Source organism: Gossypium arboreum, chromosome 8, assembly GCF_025698485.1.
Source record: "Gossypium arboreum isolate Shixiya-1 chromosome 8, ASM2569848v2, whole genome shotgun sequence".
NCBI classification, from domain to species: Eukaryota; Viridiplantae; Streptophyta; class Magnoliopsida; order Malvales; family Malvaceae; genus Gossypium; species Gossypium arboreum.
Genome location: NC_069077.1, coordinates 89,093,887 through 89,104,054, shown reverse-complemented (window position 1 = coordinate 89,104,054; position 10,168 = coordinate 89,093,887). Strand labels below are relative to the sequence as shown.

The following is a 10,168-nucleotide window of genomic DNA, read 5'->3' as shown; positions in this document are numbered from 1 at the left end:
TATGTCACCTTCGTTATAGGCATTGTTCTTATTCACTTAAGATTCACTTGTTATACACATCGGAATATAATTCGAATACACGGATTTCATGAACGTAAGTGTCATACCCGCAGCTAGACAAATTGAATAGCCTGCGAAACTTATGTAGCCAAGCTACCATGTAACCCGCCCATAAGTGAACTCAGACTCAACTCAACTAGCTTGGAACTCAAGTATCCTAGTGACATGTCACTTTTATTCTAATCTATTCCTAACGTTCAAACGGGATTTTTCCTCGATATCACCTCTTTGCCGTCTTCCACGGAATATCAGAACCGATACTCGGTGATAGTTCATACTCATTAAGTAATTCACATAATTACATATTATTCAATAATAACCACAAAACATAACATTTCATGATAATAATAAGCATCATATCATATAAACAACATTAAATTGCTCAAAATGACAATTATGTTACTACATTTACACATGAACTTACCTCGATACAAAATATTAGCAATCGAGCCTATTCTTCGTAAACTTTGTTTTTCCCTCGATCGCGACTTGAATCTCGTTTCTCTTGATCTATAATGCCAAATTAATCCTATTTAATACATACATTAATCAAAACAGCATTTAATACGAACTTTGACAAAATTACATTTTTGCCCCTAAACTTTTGCGTAATTACACTTTTGCCCCTAGGCTCGGGAATTAAACTTCATCCCTTATTCTCATGTTTTATGAGCTGATCATTTTTCCCTTCTATGGCAACATCAAATTCACACTCTAACATGTACTTATGACTATTAGGTATTTTTATCGATTAAACCCTTTTACTCGTTTTCGCTTAAAACCGAATAGCACAAGTTTTCTAACATAAGTTAACACCTCATATTATATCATAAAACACCAAAATACAAAAATTTCACCTATGGGTATTTTTCCAAATATGAACCCTAGGTTGAATTATTGCTAGCATAAGTTAATTCGAGCTACCGGGATTTCAAAAACATAAAAATCATTAAAAACGGTGCATGAAATCAGTTACTATGAAGCTTGAAAGTTGAAGAAACCCTAGCTATGGGGAGAGGTAAAATTCGGCAGCAACAATATGGAGAAAATGATCATTTTTGTGTTATTTTTCCCGTTTTATTTCATTTAATATACAAATAACCAAAATACCCTTCCTACTAAACTTTCCAAAAATTCCATCCATGTCCAATTTTTGTCCATAGACTTAAAAATTGGTCAAATTGCTATTTAAGACCTCCTCATTAATATTCCAAAGCAATTTCATACTAAAAACTCCTAGAATACAAAATTTTCAAATTATTCGATTTAGTCCCTAATTTCAATTTAAGCACTTTCGGCATAGGATTTCATCACGAAATTTTTACACAATCATGCAATCATATCATTAACATCAAAATAATTATAAAATAATTATTTCTATCTCAAATTTGTGGTCATGAAACCACTATTCTGATTAGGCCCTAATTCGGGATATTACAATACGTTGATGATTTGTGAAAGTGAGGTTTGATATGAAATTGAATGGCACATTTTGGTTTTTATGTGCCCTGTATATGTTGGTATTGAAATGGTATGATTTATGCTTGGTTGAGATTGGATGAATGCCTATTTATGTCATGTTTAGTGCCATTTGGTTTGGTATAGGTGTATTCAAATTTGGGTTGCAAGATGGCTTGGTAAATAGCCTATTTTTGTCCACACGAGCAGAGACAAGGGTGTGTGTCTCAGCCGTGTATGACACACAGTCAGGTTACAAGGCCGTGTGTCCCCTGGTTTTGAATTAAAAATCAAGTCAGTATGCTCCACACGTCCCAGTACACTGGCGTGTGACTTTGTCGTGTGGCATAAGTCAGTATACCCTACAGGTTTGACAAGGCCTAGCACACGGTCTGGCACACACGCGTGTGTGGTCATTTCAAAGGGCACATGGGCTAGTTACACAGGCGTGTGGTTGGCCGTGTGACCCAAGTCAGAGAGTTACATAGGGTTAGACATGGGTTGGGACACGGCCTGTGACACAGGGGTGTCTTTGGTGGGGTGAGACACACGGTTGGGCCACACAGGCGTGTCTCCCTTGTATTTTGCAAAAATTTCTAAGTGTTCCAAAATTTTTTTAATTATCGGTTTAGTCCCAAATCCTCCTAATGCATGTTTGAGGCCTCGTAGGCTCGTATTAGGGACAATGTGAATGTTGTTGAATGATGATTACATGAAATTTTAAAATATATGTGAAATGTATGTTTAATTGTATAATAAGCCTGGTAATGCTCCCTAACCCTATTCTAGCATTGAATACGGGTGAGGGTGTTACATTTATTGGTATTAGAGCTACAATTTAGTCTATTCTAGTACAACGTAGCGTATGTTAGAGTCTAGCTATACATGCCATATATAACCTGTGATAGTGTGATATCTCCTAATAGTTTAAATTGTGTTTTCATATGGTAAATGGATCCCAATCGAGCTGTAGTTGATGATGTAGAAAGTAATGCGCTAGCCTCTGTTCATGGGGTAGTGCAATCTGAAGGAGACCCGTATCGGGTAATCTGGGAGTAGAGGCCAAGGAAGCCTTCTTCCAGATGATGAACGAATGGTTCACTGAGTATGTCCGAACAAATTCGACTGCTCAGCAACCTCCACGCCCACTTGTTCCCCAACCAATCCCCGTAGGTTCTCAAGGTTTAGAGCCTTTACGATTCAATAAGTCGCCTGTTGATAAACTCCAAAAATACGGGGCTGAAGAATTCAAAGCTACTGTTGCTGACGACCCTGAAAGAGTTGAATTTTAGCTTGAGAATACTATCAGAGTATTTGATGAACTATCTTACACACCAGCTGAATGTGTAAAATGTGTCGTATCACTTCTGAGGGACACTGTGTATCAATGGTGGAATATTTTGGTATCTATGGTGCTCAGAGAAAGAGTTACGTGGGAATTCATTCAAGCTGAGTTTAGAAAGAAATACATTAGCCAGCAGTTTATCGAACAAAAGTGAGAAGAGTTTTTGGAGCTGAAATAGGGTTGAATGCCTGTGACTGAGCATGAAAGAGAGTTTGTGAGACTCAGTAAATATGCTCGGGAATGTGTTTCAACTGAGGCAATTATGTGTAAACGATTTGGAGATGGATTGAACGAAAATATCAGATTGCTAGTTGGGATTCTACAGTTGAAAGAATTTATGGTGCTAGTTGACCGAGCTTGCAAAGTCGAGGAACTTGGCAAAGAAAAGAGAAAAGCTGATTTCGAGGCTAGAGATTTGAAAAAAAGATCAATGAAGAAACCCTATCAATCTTCGTCAAAGAAATCACAAGATTCATATACTTGTTTGAATGCTTCAGTGGGGTATCAAAACAGAGATCTTGGAAAGCAATACTCGAGTCCTAAAGCTCAAGCTACATCAGTAACGAGTGTGGGTAGTGTGAAAAATAATAAACCCGAATGTCAACAGTGTGGACAATGACATTTTAGAGACTGCTAGATGAATAATAAAACTTGTTTCAAATGTGGTTCGTTAGATCACCTTATTAGAGATTGCCCTGAGTTAGCCAAAAATGATAAATTTCAGAACGCAAGACTGAGCAACACAGCTTCCAGAGGGAGACCACCTAGAGGGAATTGTGACTAGTAGTAAAGGAATGACAAAGGACTCTGCTGTAAGATCCAAGGCTAGAGCACCTGCCAGAGCTTACGCTATTGGTGCTTGCGAAGATGCATCATCACCAGATGTTATCATCGGTACATTTTCTCTTTATAACACTAATGTAATTTCCTTGATAGATCTTGGATTGACTCATTCATATGTTTGTATGAAGTTAGTGTCTAGTAAGAGTTTGCTTGTTGAGTCTATCGAATTTGTGATTAAAGTATCGAACCCCTTAGGGAAGTAGGTCCTAGTTGATAAAGTTTGCAAGAACTATCCTTTAATGACTCAGGGTTACTGTTTTCTAGCTAATTTGATGTTACTACCGTTTGATGAATTCGATGTAATTTTGGGTATGGATTGGTTGTGTAACACCCCTTACCCGTGTCCTACACCGGAATAGGGTACGAGGCATTACCTGACTTAAACACAATCAATCTTGTAAAAATCAGCCATAAAATTTCTTTCTATTTAAAAACTTTCATACATATGCATACCGTCCCTTATATGGGCCTACAAGGCCCAAAACATACAATCGCGGTAGTTCGGGACCAAACTGTAAACATATGAAACTTTTACAACACTTAGAAAATTTTCACATTTTGGAGAGTCACATGCCCGTGTGGGTTTCACAAGCCCGTGTGGCTTGGACATGCCCATGTCTCCAGCCTGTGTAACTCTCTGTTTATGACTTCAGCAAAAATTTAGAGTCACACGCCCAAGTCAAACACCCGTGTGCTAAGGCTGTGTCCCCCACATGGCTGAGACACACGGCCGTGTCTCTACCCATGTGGTTAACACTTAGGCTATCTTCCAAGCCTTTATGTTACCCTTAATCCTTCACATCCTTATACACACTAAGGACACATATCATGACATCATTTTAATGATTTAGCATCTCATATTAAGACACATTCATAACATTAATGCCAACCATATATGGCCAAAAAGCATTATCACACCACCTCATCACAAGCATTAGAACATAGCATAGATAGATAGGTTCACAAACCATAATTAAAATAAGACACACCTCTTGGCCATATACAATAACTCAATATAAGCCAATGCATTTGGCTAATCACAATAACACAAAACATAAAAATAAGTCCAAATACATGCCATTCACTTAAAAATGTTTAACGTATATCAATTTTACAAAGGTGATGGCTTGATAGTGTGATGCTGCCTTCGACGATCTCTAATCCCGAGCTAACCTGAAAACACTAAAGAAAAGGAAAGGAAGGGAGTAAGCTTCATAGCTTATTAAGACCGTATGAAAAATAATAAGCAATTATCAACTTGCTCCTCTAGGTAATACAACCATATTTGCACTTTTACTTTTACTTAGGTGAAGCTATTTTCTTGAGTCACAGCTTCTGAATTATTTATACCTAGAGCTATGGAACTCCAAATTAAGATCCACTAATTTTTACAAAAACTAGGCTCACATATATTCTTACTATAAAATTTTCAGAATTTTTGGTTTAGCCAATTAGTACAGTTTATTCTTTAAAGTTACCTTTATTTTGCTATCTAACAATTCTGACCCTTCTTCACTATAAATTAGTTATCTCCTCAGGCGGGATTTGTAACGCCTCAAAAATTGGGTCTAGAAGAGTTGGGCTTTGAGTCCGGATTCGGATAGAAGAAAACCGAATATTGAGAAGTTTTAAATATTACTAGTGTTTAAAAAATATATATTGATAAAATATTTATGTTATTACTAATATTTTAATTTTTATGAAAATTATTATCATTATAATTATTAGATACAAATATATTTATAAAATTATTGTTGTTAATTTAGTGTTTAAATTAACATATTATTAGAAAATTTTATCTGTATCTATTTTTATTGATTTATGGAAATTATGATTATTATTAGGAAAATATATATATATGATCGTATTTGAAATTTTCATTATTATGGTTATTATTATTATTTTAGTTTTAAATAAATTACAATGTAATTAAAGTGTGGGAAAAATTTGGACCAAGACTTTAGCAAAATTATTATTTTGCTCCTTTAGAGATCTGGGCATTAAGGTTTATTAATAAGTTGGGCTAAACTGGACATAAGGAGGAGTCTGCCCGGTGGTTAGGAGTGTTAAGCAGCAGAAAGGGAATTGAGGTTCGATTCCTGCGTGCATAAATGTGAGTTTTATTTTATATATGCAGATCGTGGCTGGAACAAGGGTTAAAAGGAGTTGCGGGTATAATTTAACATAAAGAGCTGTGTGGCGCGATGGCAGCAATCTTTGGACATATGGAGAGCGCTTGAGTTCGATTCCATACGTGAGCGAATCTGCTTTTATTTTTAAAGTGGGCCGAATCAAGCGGTAAGGTTTATAATTTATTGTGACCGTATATAAGTAAAGAGAGAAGCATGGTGCAAAGGCCAAAGACAGGCGAAGGCACAAGGGCGACGAAGGTCCGGGGTTCGAGCCTCACCTCGCGCATGGAAGGCTTGGATTTTTGCTGCTCACGTGGAGGAGAGTCGAGTTTAACCGAAACTCTTCCTAGACAAAGAGTGAAGCGGTCAAACGGTGGGTAAGGTCGCTAGGAGGTTGGATAAATTTCAAATGCCTAATTCATGGAGCAAAGCAAGGAATTTGAAATTAGAAGGAATTTTATTAAGCATTAAGTACCGTATTTTATTCTTTTAATTTTGGCTTTTATGAATTATTCCTTTTGTTCATCTTTCCTTCATTGATAATAACCGAACCTATCTTCTTTTACTCTTCTTTTCTTTCTTTTCTTTTATCTCATCTCTTCCTTCTTTAATTTCCTTCAAAGCCGAATCATCTCATCATCTCCTCTTTTCTATTTTTCTATTTTCTCTTTTTCATTATACTAAAATCAAACATCCATATTTTAGTGATTCGGAGTTAATATTTAGATCTATTTTCTACGCGTTTTAAGTTGGATTCACAACGGATATGGGGTAGGAAGGTATTTGGAACGTCTTCAACGAGTAGATCTCTTGGTAAGTATTCGAACCTTCTTTCCATTTGTATCTTGTGGTTTAAGAAAAGCTGAAAACCCCTCTGTCGACTAAGGCTAAAAGGGTTTTTGGTGTTATTTGGTCTGTTGGTGCTAGTGAGGATTAAAGGCTACCGATCGAGGAGTGTGTGAAAAGCTTGGATCATCGGAGTGACTAAATCTAGTCATCAACTTCGACAAAGGTAAGGTGGTGCCTAAGGCCATTATGGATGGTGGCCGAATGTGTAAGTGTTAATATTAGAAAGTTCTTGATTTGGTTCAATTATTGTGAGCTGATCTATTTAACAATTGATTATAGGAGAAATCGCATAGGAGATCTCGTCAAGGAATATCGCAAATCAGGTGTGTAACGAACCCTTTTCATAGTTTAAAGCGATGAATGCCGAAAAGCCGAAATGCCGAAATTCTGGCATTTCGAGGACTTGTGAGCAAGCGAACGCTCACTAGTTAGTTAGAATCGATGAGATTATGATCGGGAACATTGGAAATGGTAAGAACGTGATTTTTGGCATTCACGGTAAGTTGGGCCTCGAGGGTCGCAATAGGGCCCAATAGGCTTTCGCCCATTTGGGTAAAATTGGTAGAAAACGAAATCATTAAATTGCCTGTTAAGACTATTAACACTATTATGGATATAGGCTAAATGGGCCTAGATGACAACATTGGCTAAGTAGGGCCCATTAGGGGTTTTAGGCCCAATAACTCGATTTCGCTAAAAATGGGCCAGAATCACTGTTTGCACCCTTGGATTGTTAGTAATCGTTAATGAACATGGAAACCCTAATTTTTGGTAAAATTACGAGATTACCCTTATAATATGAAAATGACCGTTTTGCCCCTAGGTAAAAATGACCATTATACCCCTAGGGTTTATGTATGATTTTAATACATGGAATTTTGATAAATATGGTATGTATGATATGCACATGAAATGTATGATATGCACATGATATGTATGATATGCACATGAGGTAATCATAAATGCATTGGGTTGGGTTTTTATATGGATGGAGGAAGTGAAAAAGGGCTTATGCCCCAGTTATCAAAAGGGCTTATGCCCCAGTTATAAAAGGGCTTATGCCCCAGTTATTGAAAGGGCTTTTGCCCCAGTTATTAAAAGAGGCTAGGCCTCCAAGATATGATAAAGCGCTATGCCGCCAAATTGGAGAGTTTGGCGGGGTGGGTCGAGTTAATCCCCACATGGTGTGTTGGTTGGTACGGTGGAGAGTAGCGGATGGTGGGTTGAGTAGTCTCCCAAATGGGTTGCATTCTTTCATTGAAATTATATGTGATATTGGAATGGGCCTAAGGGCCATACCGTTTCTGATAAAAAGGCTTGACCCAAGAATATGAAATATGAAAAGGCTTGCCCAGAATATGAAACATGAAAAGGGCTATGGCCCAAGATATGTTGAGATTGGATTTGGGCTTAGACCCAACAGTCATTATTGTTTTTGGCTCTGAAGGGCTTGTTGCACACTGAGTTTCCAAACTCACCCCCCTTTCCTTAACCTTGCAGGTGAGCCTTGATGTGGGGACTTGGGCCGGAGAGGATTCAGAGTGGCCACGGTGATCATCTTTGGGCTTTTAAATAAGTGTTGGTTTTCATTTAATTTCCTTTAATTATTATTTATTTTTGGGTTGTAATAAGGCCAATTTTAACTTTCCTTTTATTTCTTTTTGGAATTATTTTAATTTTAATAACTTTAAAAATTGGTTAATAATTATTCAAATGGGCTAGACTTAGGACGTGTTTTCAAAATGATACTTGTTTTCAAATTATCTCAACACCACGATTCATCGGTTTATCAAAGACGTCCACTTAAACAAATTTAAACTCGATATAACAAAGTGTGGCTATGGTTGTGGGCATGTCTAGGATTGGATCCAATTAAAGAGCTTGGTACTTAAGCAGCCTTCATGGCTCACCTCCTCTGTCTCGGATACCTACCTGGTGCCCAGCTTCCATACACTTTGTTAACTCAATAAAATGTATGGTTTTAAAACACTAAAACGGAGCGTGGGTTTTTCAACTCCAATGTGGCACGTCAGATTCGGCCATAACGTTTGGGCCGGGTTTGGGGTGTTACATTTAGTGGTATCAGAGCCTAGGTTGCAACAACTCGGCTGTGGATCGGGTCTAAAAATGTTTTCGGAAACTTAGGCCTAAGAAGGGTATTTTTGGAAATGGCTTCTGAAAAATTCATTTTAAAGATGTTTTGCGGAGAATATATGTTAAAAAGGTACCAGTTTTTCTGTTTTAAATCAAGAGTTCAAAATAAAGGGAGTTTTCAAATCAAAGTTTTCGAATTTCTATTTTCGATAATCAAAAACATGGTTTTTTAGTTCTAAATGGATTGGAGAAAGAAGTGGCACACTGAATCCCCGGCACCAAGTCTGTAAGTATTTCTGTTCCTCATATTACACTGTATTAAGATATTACTATAGATAGAACTGAGACCATATCATGACATTATAACTAGGGCAACCCTAAAAACTCTAGAATACCGAGACTGTAGCTAGGCTATGATTCTGTGAAAATAGAAACTTGAAAATACTATCTCTGCATAAGACATGTGAATAAATAGTAAAATTTTTGAGATCTTTGTAGTTAATTGATATGTGTACTGGTAATGTAGAGTATTGATATGGATTCTGAGGGTAAGAAAAGTCCACCAACTTCGGGTAGCGGTAACTCAGATCTTGGTACTGAGGCACTGGCCGAGTTAGTAAGGAAAGTGGTAGAGGAAGTATTGGATACAAAAATTAAGGAAATTAGGGAAGCGCTTCAAGCAGGGTGCTTGGAGTGTAAGAAAAGGAAGGATTCTAGTTCTCAGAAAACCAAGCCTCGTTCTGTGAAACATGTTAAGGCACGACCAAACTATCCAATCTGCAAAGACTGCAACGGACGTCATTCAGGTGAATGCCATAGGAAGACAGGAGCATGTCGTAGATGTGGGTCCAAGGAGCATCGAGCTCGGGATTGCCAAGTTTATTTTATTTAAACATATGTTACGAGTTGTATGCGTGCCTGATAAACGTTTCTTTATTTCGGTAATTAGATGTTCTAGGTCATATTAAAATTATTTAGATCAGAGTGCGCAGTGGTATCATAGTAGCATAGTGGTTTGACTTATACAGTTAATTGATAGTTGGAAATTTCGAGTACGAAATTTTTTTTAGGGGGATAGAGTTGTAACGCCCCAAAAAATTAGGCCTAGAAGAGTTGGGCTTTGAGTCTGGGATTCGGATAGAAGAAAACCTGAATATTGAGAAGTTTTAAATATTACTAGTGTTTAAAAAATATATATTGATAAAATATTTATGTTATTACTAATATTTTAATTTTTATGAAAATTATTATCATTATAATTATTAGATACAAATATATTTATAAAATTATTGTTGTTAATTTAGTGTTTAAATTAACATATTATTAGAAAATTTTATTGTATCTATTTTTATTGATTTATGGAAATTATGATTATTATTAGGAAAAT

General features: G+C 36.7%; 1 long non-coding RNA gene across 1 annotated transcript; it reads left to right on the top strand.

Moving 5' to 3' along the window:
* Positions 1-6,964: 6,964 nt before the first annotated feature.
* On the top strand, positions 6,965-8,392 carry LOC128296444 (uncharacterized). The gene is made up of 2 exons (XR_008287062.1): positions 6,965-7,010; positions 8,188-8,392. It is a non-coding gene; the product is annotated as an uncharacterized LOC128296444 (long non-coding RNA).
* Positions 8,393-10,168: the final 1,776 nt, after the last annotated feature.